Genomic DNA, 12,260 nt, shown 5'->3' on the forward strand with positions numbered 1-12,260 from the left:
CCCTCCAGGACCGGAATTGAAGAATCCTGTCTTACAGTATGGATTTAAATACATTTTTTCTCTGACAACCTATGGCTTAAAGTAACCAAGCAGATCCAACATAAGATATAGTAAGTAAATTATGGTTATTAAGTATAATAGGTACAAACAAACACATATTGTAAGTCAAGACAAAAGTTGGAAAACAGAACCTTCCATTCTGAGAAATATCAAGTCCACATAGTATGCTGATTTGGGTTGTTTGTTTTATTGTTAACATGATAATATATGGAATGTAATAACCCTGGGTGCTATTACACAGAAATCCTATCATTATGCAGAGAAATGTGCCAAACATCAATAAAAACTGTTTTCGCTAAGTCTTAGTTTTATGTTGTAAGAGTTAGTATAGCATCAGGTATGTGTGTGTGTGTGTAGTGTGTGTGTTTGAAAATAACTCATGGTAAGTTCATGACTTGTGATTTGTATCTGTATGTATGTATGTATGTATGTATGTATGTATGTAGGTGTGTGTGTGTGTGTGTGTGTGTGTGTGTGTGTGTGTGTGTGTGTGTGTGTGTGTGTGTGTGTGTGTGTGTGTGTGTGTATGTGTGTGTGTGTGTGTGTGTGTGTGTATAATTCTGAGAAAGCCCCACCTTGTACCCTACAAGCTGGTCTTCACAGTCCTGTGTGCATCCACTGACCTGGCGGTTCAGACACTCGCTGATTTGACAGTTCCTCTCGCCTGACGCGTCACCACAGTATCCTCCCAGCTACACAGGCTGGCCAGCGACACAGCGGCCGCTGACACATGAAGAAAGAGCCGCTTGCAATGTAAGATCACAGAACAAAGGGCATGCTAGATTCAAACTTTCGTGAAAGCCAGAATGAGACGGATATCCTGGACCAGATTAAGCCTTGGTCCTGGATAAAATATCTAGTTTTTTTGTTGTTGCTGTCCAGTACCAGGCTTATTTGGGTCTGGGGAACTGGCCAACATAATTAAACAGTAAATAAACATATTTTATCAACCAGAACGTGTAACATAGGGCCCAACGGTACCAGAACACCTGGCCCTTTGGCCTCCCACTCGCCAGCTGCCCTTGATGTATATTTTTTTGTACACCGTTGACATGTTGTTTGAACCCACTGCCCGAAAGTTGTGTGATTGTCACAAGTTCGCCAACCCCACCCCGTCAGTTGGCTGGTTGCGCCTGCCCTGTTGGTCTGCACTGCACGGAGTTCGCGACCCGTATCAAACATGTGCGTGCATTTCGTGATATCCAATTGGTAGTTACAGTCTTGTCTCATCGCAGCAACTCGCCATAAAGAAGCTGCAGATAGTGGATTAACATGGCTGCATCTACAAGAATTCTTCGACCCAACTCCACCCCTTCTTCAGTCGGAGTTGCACATGTGTATGGCAGCAGCAACACAGGCATTCAGTTTCAAATGTAAATTGGTTCCAAACCGGCCAAATTTCTAAGCTGTTCTAAACGTAAAATTTCTCAAGTTGTTCCAAAATGTCAAATTTCGGGGTGTTCAAACGCCAAATTTCAAAGTATTTGATTATTCTCTGTATCGCTCCCAAGGTTGGGATCAACCCAATTCTTAAGGTTATTAGGCATTAATTCGAATGGTTAAAAAGTGTAGATAAAAAAATATCAAAAACAACTATTGATTTGAACATGCAACCCCGCTCTTTGGAATCAGAGGCGGATGCTAACGCCCATCTGCCATCTACATCCACAACGCCTACTTCAAGGTGGGGGGCCATTACCACTGTTGGCCCCTAGTGGCCAGTTTCCACGCATCTCCCGACGTCCCCAGACATGTGGATGGACGTTGAATACTGACTTGAATCACGGTGACCTGCCTGAGCTAACCACCACATACTCAAAAATATCCACACAAGCTACTAGCTAGCCAGCCCATATATCAGAGTAGGGAAGATTATGAATATTATATTATAAAAGAGCATTGAAGATAAATCAATACAATCAGTAAAACCGGCAATGGTGGGTTTATTTGAGCACCTGGCCCTGAAAGGTCCATCATGGCCCGTTATCAACTCAATTTAAATTAGCCCTGTTCACAGCAGGCGAAGGAGCACTGGTGACATTTATAATAGTGGAAACCAGCTGGGACATGGTGAGACTGGGGGGGTCTGTCCCTGTTCTGTTCCTCTCTGCGCTTCTCTCACACACACACACACACACACACACACACACACACACACACACACACACACACACACACACACACACACACACACACACACACACACACACACACACACACACACAGCATCAGATGAAAGGCTTGCCTGCAGCGGAACACTTGGGGGTTGTGTGGCAGCCTCGCCTGATTGGTCGAGACAGCCGGGATGGCTGTCACACTCCCACTGGACTCTGGGTAAACAGCGGCCATCTGTGCAGTGGAACTCCCCAGACTGCAGGGAACCATACTCTGTAGGACACAGTGAGGCAAGAGGCGGGATGTCAGTCAGAAACAATAATAGGGAGGAATAGAGAAAGGGAGATTGGATATCACAGAAGTGCTGACTACTATGCAAATATAATAATTACAGGCAGTATAGCAGAGCATTTAATACCACTTTATTGCAAGCCTTAATGTTATGAGAACACTAGCTAACTGTGAAAAATACAACCATATTAAATATGGTTCTTATAAGAGTAACTCCCAAGACAAACTTTACGAAAGCACCATCTGAGAGAGAGCGAGAGAGTTTTACACACTCCAGAGTCTCATCGGAGCCGCCTCCAATATATGGTATGGTAAAGGGGATGAGACCTGACCACACTGAACATGCCCCATGCACGGGGTGGGGGCTGTGTTAGGAAATATGTGGAGGGGCTAATTTGTATACTGAGATTTTCTTAATTTAAAAGATTGAACTTCTATAGGAATGTGGACATTATTAACAAGGTACTATATATATACAAAAGTATGTGGACACCCCTTCAAATAAGGATTATCTATTTCAGCTCAGCCGTTGCTGACAGGGCTAAACAGAGCACACAGCCATGTGAATTTCCATAGACAAGCATTGGCAGTAGAATGGCCTTCAGAATAGCTCAGTGATTCCTAACGTGGCACCGTCAGATGCCACTTTTCCAACAAGCCTGTTCGCCAAATTTCTGCCCTCCCAGAGCTGCCCCCGGCCGGTAAGTGCTGTCATTGTGAAGGGGGAACGCCTGCAGCAACAACGGCTCAGCTACAAAGTGGTAGACCACACAAGCTCACAGAACGGGACCACCAGCTAAAGCTCAAAAATGTCTGTCCTCAGTTGCAACAGTCACTACCGAGTAAACTGCCTCTGGAAGCATCACAGTACAACAACTGTCTACTGGAGCTCGAAATGGGGTTTCATGGTGAATACGCATACTAATACTAACAGCAATGCCAAATACGGGGCTGGAGGTGCAAAGCTGGCCAACACACTCTGGAGCAGTGGAAGCGCTGTTTTTCTGGAATATGAATCATGTTTCACCAATTGGCAGAACACTGACGAATTGGGTTCATGATACCAGAGAAGCCCAGATTTGGGAAGGATGACTCCCATGACAAAGTAGGTCATTCTGAAATGGTTTGTGAGATCGGTGTGGAAGAACTGATCAATTTGAAATAGAGTCTGACTCAAACTCCCATCAAATACCTTTGGTATGAATTGAAACGCCGATTATGAAACAGTCGACCGCCCAACATCAGTGTCTCACCTCACTAATGCTCGGCTTTAACAGAAGCAAGTCCTCGGCAATGTTCAACATCTAGTGGAGACCCTTCCATAGTGTGGAGGCTGTTATAGCAGCAAAGGGGGCAGACAAACCCATATTAATGCCCAATTTAAATGAGATGTCTACAAACAGTACATACTTTTGGACTATGTAGTGTAGATCAAGTGAAATGTGTTTTTACAGTATGTAGAATATTTTGAAAAGAAAAAAATTATAACAGAAATATATTGAGTAATTTCTGCTTGTATGGATTGAATAAACAATGACAGAAAACAATAGATACTTTTTTTTTTTAGCAAATGGGACTAAATTATGTCTGTGTGTCATTATTAGGGAAGGATTGAGTATATTAGTATAAAAGGGATTTGAGTGACTAAACTCTGTCTGTGTGCTTTCGGGTCGGAGGCCTTCAGAGGACAATACACTCATGACAAACATGTATCGAGACATTTGAACTTAGAAAAGGGGTCAACACTGTCAGACACATATTGAGACATATGTGCTTTAGAAAAGGGAGCAGACTACACCATGACTGTGACTTTTGTTGGAGAACTTCAGAACAATAATATTACCACAGCCAGCAGCAGAGAGCTCATCTCCCATCTGGACAGTCCCTCTCCCCATTCACAGAGCTAGTGTTTGGGGACGAGGCGTACGAATGGGCAACTAAACAACCCTGGGCCACAGGTAGCCGACCTAAGGAGTTACAATAGGAGTCAGGGTCAAAATAGATTTTACTGAACTGGAATCTTTAGACGAGTGCCAGTCTGTTTCAGCTTCTGCTAATCCATAAGGAATTGTCATGCCAAACATGTTTGGTATAACAATGAGTGACAAGGACATGGCAAGAGAGCTGTAGACTTGGCACTCAGACTACAGAATCTGCACAATTACAGTACTAGAAATATAGATATTCCCAAGACTTTCTGAAGAGTCTGTGCAAATATTACTGAAAAACATCAATCCATATCTCTGTTTGTAGCACATTGCTCATCCATATATATCCACCAATGATGTATCTCATAAAATTTCAAATATATGAAATTCATCTTAATCTTTATTAATCTTTCCCTGTCACTTTGATGTTGATTTATGGCTGTTCTCTACATTCTCTCTGAGAATAAACACATTTGAGTCAACATAATGTAAATAAATTCAGGTGTGTTTTTATACCACAGATCTCTGCGCTCTCGTCAGTCCATCCCCACAGTCGTCCTCTCTCCGTCACAAAGCCACTGCTTGGCTATGCACTTGTTCTTAGAGAGGCAAATTGGTTCCACAGGCAGGACAAGTCTAGACAGAATGAAATATAACATATTATATGGTATTTCATTGGGACAGGAAGCATGTAAACATCTTCACAATTAACCATGTAGAGAGCAGTGATAAATTAAACATTTAGTACGGCAGTGTAGGTGCGCAAATCCAATGGCCCCAGGTTTAGAGTAATGTGAAATTGTACCCCAGTCACATACTTTTCTGTGCAAGAAAGAAGGTAGGCCATTGTACAGAAAAGGTGAAGAAAATAATATTACATATTGAGGTGAAGGTAAACAATTTGAAGCGAATCTCTATTCTAATGCAGGTGGAACATTGAATCACTATATCAATGTCATCTGTGAAATTAGATACACCAACATTGCAAAACCATTCCCTCAGTCGTAAGCACTTTCAAGGTAATGCTTGTCTTACATTCTAACCTACAAGCAAGGAGTGAAGGGAGTGCCAAGTGAGGTAAAAATAATTCAGCCTCAGCAGAGAGAGAGAGAGAGAGAGAGAGAGAGAGAGAGAGAGAGAAGAGAGAGAGAGAGAGAGAGAGAGAGAGAGAGAGAGATGAGAGAGGGAGATAGATAATTGTCTGTTTGTTTACTTTGTTTCCATTCCATAAATTGTATAATGACACTGTGGAGCTGCTTCCTTTGCTCCTTGGGCAGCCAGAGAGCAACCATTAACAATGACTGTGTGGCTGTATGGACAAGGTCAGTGTGAACTAGCCACACAAACAGCAGGCACCAACAACACTGTGTGTGTATCCAACCGCTACTGGCTGGGACTCATTCAAATACACAGACGATGAGCATTGCTGCCCAGAGGGACTTAAAAAATCACAAGAACAAAAAAATCCACAACAAATAGAAATAGGATATTTGTTATTGCTATTCTGTTTGGGTTAGCAACAACATAGTCCACTGCTCTGCGCTGAAGAACCAATAGCAGGAGTGAAACATCTCCTTCCGTCATTATTCCTCAGTAGGGTCTTTGAGCAGGGATTGTGGGAGATTTCCACATAGGGGTCAAATCAGGGATGGAAGCATTTGGCTCAGCAGGAGACACCCCTTCACTGCTTCCTTTAATGACCCACACGAACGAACCACCAACACTGGGTTATCTTCTCATCTGGCCGTATTGACCGAATGTATTGACCAGACACAACAGGGGATACTGGACAAAAGGGGAAATCGTACAATCTAGAAATTCTCCATTATATTTGGCCACCTTGAGCTATGTCAACATTTCATGCAGGATGTACCCTACAACATAATGATCCAACCATTCCTAATTGGAATAATTTAGACTCTCTCTCTCTCTCATCAGTATCAGTGGATACAAATCAGTGCAATATGCTTGCTGAAATAAATGTAATGTAAATAAATATTATAGAAATAAATATGTCTGATATCATACCACACTGGAATTCATCTGCTCCATCTTCACAGTCTTTCACTCCGTCACACAGCCAGACAGTGTGGATGCAGTTTCCACTGGGGCAAGCAAAATGGCCTTCCTCACATCTCTTTCTGAGGGAAGGAGCTGGGGAGAAACCAGAAGCCAAGATACAGTCAGAACATAAACTATGAGGCCGACTATTTTCAAATGACTATTTCAAATGTAATCTTAAAATGCATTCCCACTAGGCCTGGTGTCTGTCTGGTACACGACCACTTCAACAGTAGACGACAGAACTAGCGTCACAGAACAGAAAAAAAAGGAAGGAAAAAAACATACTCCGGCAGTTGGTTTCATCTGCATAATCCCCACAGTCGTTGGCTCCATCACATATCCAGGAGGGGTGGACACAGAGGGAGGTAGAGTTGCAGCTGACGAACACTGTCTCCTTCACCCCCAGCTTGTAGTAATCCAAGCAGCCTGTGTTGCCTAGAGGAAGTGGGCATTCGACCGGCATATCCAAAGGCTAAGGTTAGGGATTGATATTCCTGGCTATACATTGTCTTATCTATAATAGTGTAGTGTCCTGACATTAATAACAATGAAAAATAACTTCAAATTCCGAGGTGCGGACTTTCCTTCTTTTTTTATTATCTAACATTAATAACACACGATCAGGCTAGCCTACAGACCAGCTACGTGGAAAAGCTATGTTGGCAACGTTGTAGCACCTTAGAAAGATACAGTGTAGCGCCTTAACAAAGATAGTGTGTTGCCTTAAAAAAGACACGGTATGGCGCTTTAACAAAGGCTTATCTTACTGCAGTTCTTCTCATCTGAGGCGTCGGGACAGTCGATGATCTGATTGCAGCGGGCCGAGGCCGGAATACAAACCCTGTTTAGACAACGCCAGTCTGAGGGAGAGCATGTGGAATCTGAAGAGAAAATACAGGTCAGAAAAGAAAAAGATTAAGAAAGGAGGGGTAGAAATATGTTGTATTTGAAATCCATCTCTTTGGTTCATCGTCAGGTGGATTAGAAAGAGATAATAGAAAGACTAGATAATATTATCCTTGCTTGGAGAAATGTTCCTCTAAGAAATCTAATAGGAAAGACAGTAGTTCACCCTAAAGCTATTTTTTTTTGTTTATACAGTAATAATGTAGTACAGATTATGTTGTCTGTCGGACTGGGCATGTAAATTCAGATTCTTATTACTCACTGTTACAATAAACCTCGTCGGAATTATCTCCACAGTCGTTGACTCCGTCACAAACCCGCCTATTGGCCACACAGCGCTGGTTATAGCAGCTCTTGAAGCCCCGTCTACAGTTTCTGTTATCTGTAAGAGAGGAAGAGGAGAAAAGAGGGAGAGGAAGAAAAACGAAAGCGATAAAAAGACACTTTAGGAAGAGATTCGACCAAAGAAATTACATGAAAGACACTTTAATACTGTTCCTCTTCTCCTTCATGGATTTCAGGAAGTGAGCGAGTCTGAACTCATTCTATTGGACAAGAGCCCCGGGGGGCTTGGTAGGGAGCTGGTAGTAATTTTCATCTGAGCACTGGTGAACTAGTACAGTAACACATATTGGGTGCTTACTTACCACAGTACTGCATTTTCTCATCAGACTTGTCTTTGCAGTGAGCTATTCCGTCGCATGTCAGCTGATAGTCGATACACTCCCGTTCCCACACTCCAAACTCAGTGTGGATGTTGCAGGAGGAGTTCTCAGCTGCAAAAATAAGAGAAAATCAATATTTTCTGATTGATTCTTTGTCCAAACAGAAGGGTCTGTTTTCTGCTATATCCCTCCCAGCCCCTCACATTGCTTAATCTGACAGTAGCACTGTCAGATGACTATTTTCAGATGACTATTGTCAGATGCCTATTGTCTACTAGCAATACTTTTACATGGTCCTTCGAGCCGGATGGTGTTTACCAATGAATTAGAGGGGAAAAGACAAAGTGCTAGACTTACATACACATCTGTTATCTTCCAGTAGTAGTCTCTCTCCTCTGCAGCTACAGTTGACCGTGCCGTGAGGGGTCAGAAGACAAAGGTCATGACATCCACCGTTCAGCACAGTGCAAAGGGACAGTTCACCTGGAAAAACAGAGCATTATGGGTACTGTAGTACATCATGTTACAGAAAACACACATCAACCTCCAAATAAACAGGAAAGTGTATTGATAAAAAAAATCAAATCCAAAAGCCATGCTTTACTTCCTTCTTGCAGTGCCTCCCATAAAGAGTTTCCAGCTTCCAAATATTTGAAATCAAGCACTGAAAACTTTTCAAGGGCAGTGCTGTGTGGTAGAAAGGTAGACGGTCTCCGTTGGGGACCCTCTTTGAACTGTGTTTGGCTCGGACAGCGGTATGGAGAGGTAAGCTATAACCCATGCCATCATGCTGCCCCCTTAATACCCACACGTCTGCTCATTACAGTTACTCCAGGAGAGAGAGAGAGAGAGAGAGAGAGAGAGAGAGAGAGAGAGAGAGAGAGAGAGAGAGAGAGAGAGAGAGAGAGAGAGAGAGAGAGAGAGAGAGAGAGAGAGAGGATTTCTCTGCTCGAATGGTATAGATTCAGCTGACTGCACTATGCCAAGCTTTGGTTCTGTTGAAGCACAGGCCAGGCAAAATGGGGTAGCCTGTGGCACTGGAGGTTGGGGTTTTTGAGGTTATTTCTTCAATAACAGATTTACATTGAGTGGTAATTAATCGGGGAGGGTAAATGGGGCTATAGTAAGTCTTGTATAATGTTCATGCCAAATGGTCAAACTCAGCTACACTGGGTTGTAACCAAAGGCAAACCATCACAGGCTGCAGTTACATTTTATCACATACAATTACAAAATAGTCTACTCTCAAAATACCACATTTTGTGTGTATATTTTAGACAATGTATAGAAGACTCTGTGCCAACAAGTGAGTTTTGCTTTGATGTACTGTATAGAATTCACTTACAATTGTTGGTATTGTTAGAAACTGCAACAATTCCCATTGGCTGGTGGGGGATGTCGGCTCTGAGGACCTTCATGTCGCCACCTGTGTACTTATTGGAGCGTACCACCGCCCTCCGTACCCAATCAGACCAGAACAGGAAGTTCCCATAGATAGCCAGGCCAAAGAAGGTTCCTGGACCTGACTTCACAATCACCTACAGAATGAACGGAAGAAGACAATGGGATTCTACAAGCAACCATGAAGGGTTCTTCAAAGGGTTTTCCTATTGGGACAGCCGAAGAACCCTTTAAGGTTCTAGATAGCACCTTTTTTTCTAAGAGTGTACAAGATATGACTTAATCATTCTATTGAGAATAACATACAGTATATATAATATTTTTATTTTTTTCTCCTTACAAATCTGTGTGAGCCATCATATTCACATCGTTCAATCTTTCCCAGACTGCCATCGGAGAAGAAGAGTTTCTCGGCGGTATGGTCGATGGTGAGTCCATTAGGTGTGAGGATGTCTGTGGTGACAATACTCTGGATATTGTTTCCTGACAGGGTGGACCTCATAATGCTGGGGTGCTGTTCATTCCAGTTAGTCCAGAACATCAGGCTGCATCAGCAGTGAAAACAAAAACTATATTGAGACTTTCACAGAAGCAAACGGATGGGATGCACCTTCATTCAATATACTGCATTGTAAACATCCATCAACCATCAACGTCTACACTGAATGATGTATTTCCATTCAAAAGAAACATGTTTCCAGGAAAAAGCGGATACACTTTTTTTCTATCTCTATTTTCTAAAGATATGAACACGTTTCTATCCTCACATTCTAAAGCAAAATGATTTAGTCACATTTTTAAGACAGCCTCGTGTTCTTGTGAATGAAAGTAGAGGATAGAAGGGAGGCAAAGAAAACATAAAAGACATTAGGATCAGTAAGGAATGACGATAGAACACTTCTGACATTCCCCCAGAGCAGTTACAAACCTCATTCCCCTGATTGCAGAAGTTTTCAACAGATTTACTAACTTAGTACATAACACAACCCAGTATGAAAAATGTATGCACTCACTAACTGTAAGTCGCTCTGGATAAGAGCGTCTGCTAAATGACAAAACATTAAAAATTTAAAAATATACCCAAGTGAACATCTACTGTAGGCCATTAAGGGCCTCTATAAGACATTAGGAGCAGTGAAGGTTTAACACCTACTTCTGACACTCCTCCAGAGCCAGGTTATGTGGGTGGTCGTTCCTCTGCCAGTGTGACCACAGCCTCTCTGGTGATGGCCCCGGGGGAGGCTCTGGTCCAGGCTGTGCCTGCTGATGGTGGCTGTGGTCGAGCTGGTCCAGTAAAGCGGAGTCCCAGGCTCCATGGTACGCTAGGCCCTCCACTGACCCCACATCTACACATGAACAATAACACTGGAATAATTAAGCAATAACGCATCGAGGGGGTGTGGTATATGCCAATATACCATGGCTAAGGGCTATTCTTATGCACGATGCAACGCCTTGAGTGAGCCATGGTTAGACGTGGTATATTGGCTATATACCACAAACCCCCGAGGTGCCTTATTGCTATTATAAACTGGTTACCAATGTAATTTAAACAGTACAAATTATTTTTTTGTCATACCCCTGGTATACTGTCTGATATACCACAGCTTTCACCCAATCAGCATTCAGGGCTCAAACCACCCAGTTTATAACACTGAATATAACATTGACAAACACTGAATAACACTAATCTGACTTTCGGTAGAGTAAGAAGAGCTCAACAAACACACATGATACTGTCAAACGCAGTAAGCGGATTTGTCTTTTCTTTCAAGGTAAAGTAAGAAAAAAATATATATACAGTACAAGTCAAACGTTTGGACACACCTACTCATTCAAGGGTTTTTCTTTATTTTTACTATTTTCTACATTGTAGAATAATAGTGAAGACCTCAAAACTATGAAATAACACATATGGAATCATGTAGTAACCAAAAAAGTGTTAAACAAATCAAAATATATTTTAGATTTTTCAAAGTAGCCACCCTTTGCCTTCATGACAGCTTTGCACACTCTTGGCATTCTCTCATCCAGCTTCATGAAGGAGTTCCCACATATGCTGAGCACTTGTTGGCTGCTTTTCCTTCACTCCGCGGTCCAACTCATCCCAAACCATCTCAATAGGGTTGAGGTCGGGTTATTGTGGAGGCCAGGTCATCTGATGCAGCACACCATCACTCTCCTTGGTCAAATAGCCCTTACACTCTCTGTGAATACTTTGATTTTAAACTGGTTGGGTCTGAATGTGGATAACCTTCATCGGGATACACCTGGATATCCCTGTGAATATATCCCATTATTTCACATTTGCCGTACCGACCAGTAGAGTTTCTTCCTAAAAGATCAATCAATGCCAAACTCATTTGAACGGAACCTAACAAGCCTAGGCAGGTGGAAAGATGTCCCACTGTGCTAAGAGATGAGCAATAGAAGACTGCGGTGCCATGTCACAGCTGCTCACTGTTTTACATTCAGACAGGACAATAGCACAAACTAGGACATACAAATCAACATTCGCTACCAGTAAAAAAAGTAATACAAATAATTGAGAATACAGCCAGTATACAAACAGGCAACACCACTAAGAAATCTTTCAACAAACAACTGAAAAAATAAAATCATATTCTCTTCATCTGCCCAAATGTATTCAGAATAGATTCTGCAACTAGCGTAATATCACACACTTGTTTGAACATAGGCCTATATGGATGACAAAATATTATTTTAGGAGATACTTAATTATCATATTCGATTAATCATTATTTTGTATGGGAATAGTGTTGGTGCTTTCTCCATGAGCTAGCCTCCTATAAGCACACCCATTATTCCC

General features: G+C 42.2%; 1 pseudogene; it reads right to left on the reverse strand.

Moving 5' to 3' along the window:
• Positions 1-12,260, reverse strand: part of LOC123486395 — a 107,797-nt pseudogene that overhangs the window by 42,184 nt on the left and 53,353 nt on the right.

This window comes from Coregonus clupeaformis, unplaced genomic scaffold, assembly GCF_020615455.1.
Source record: "Coregonus clupeaformis isolate EN_2021a unplaced genomic scaffold, ASM2061545v1 scaf1192, whole genome shotgun sequence".
NCBI lineage: Eukaryota > Metazoa > Chordata > Actinopteri > Salmoniformes > Salmonidae > Coregonus > Coregonus clupeaformis.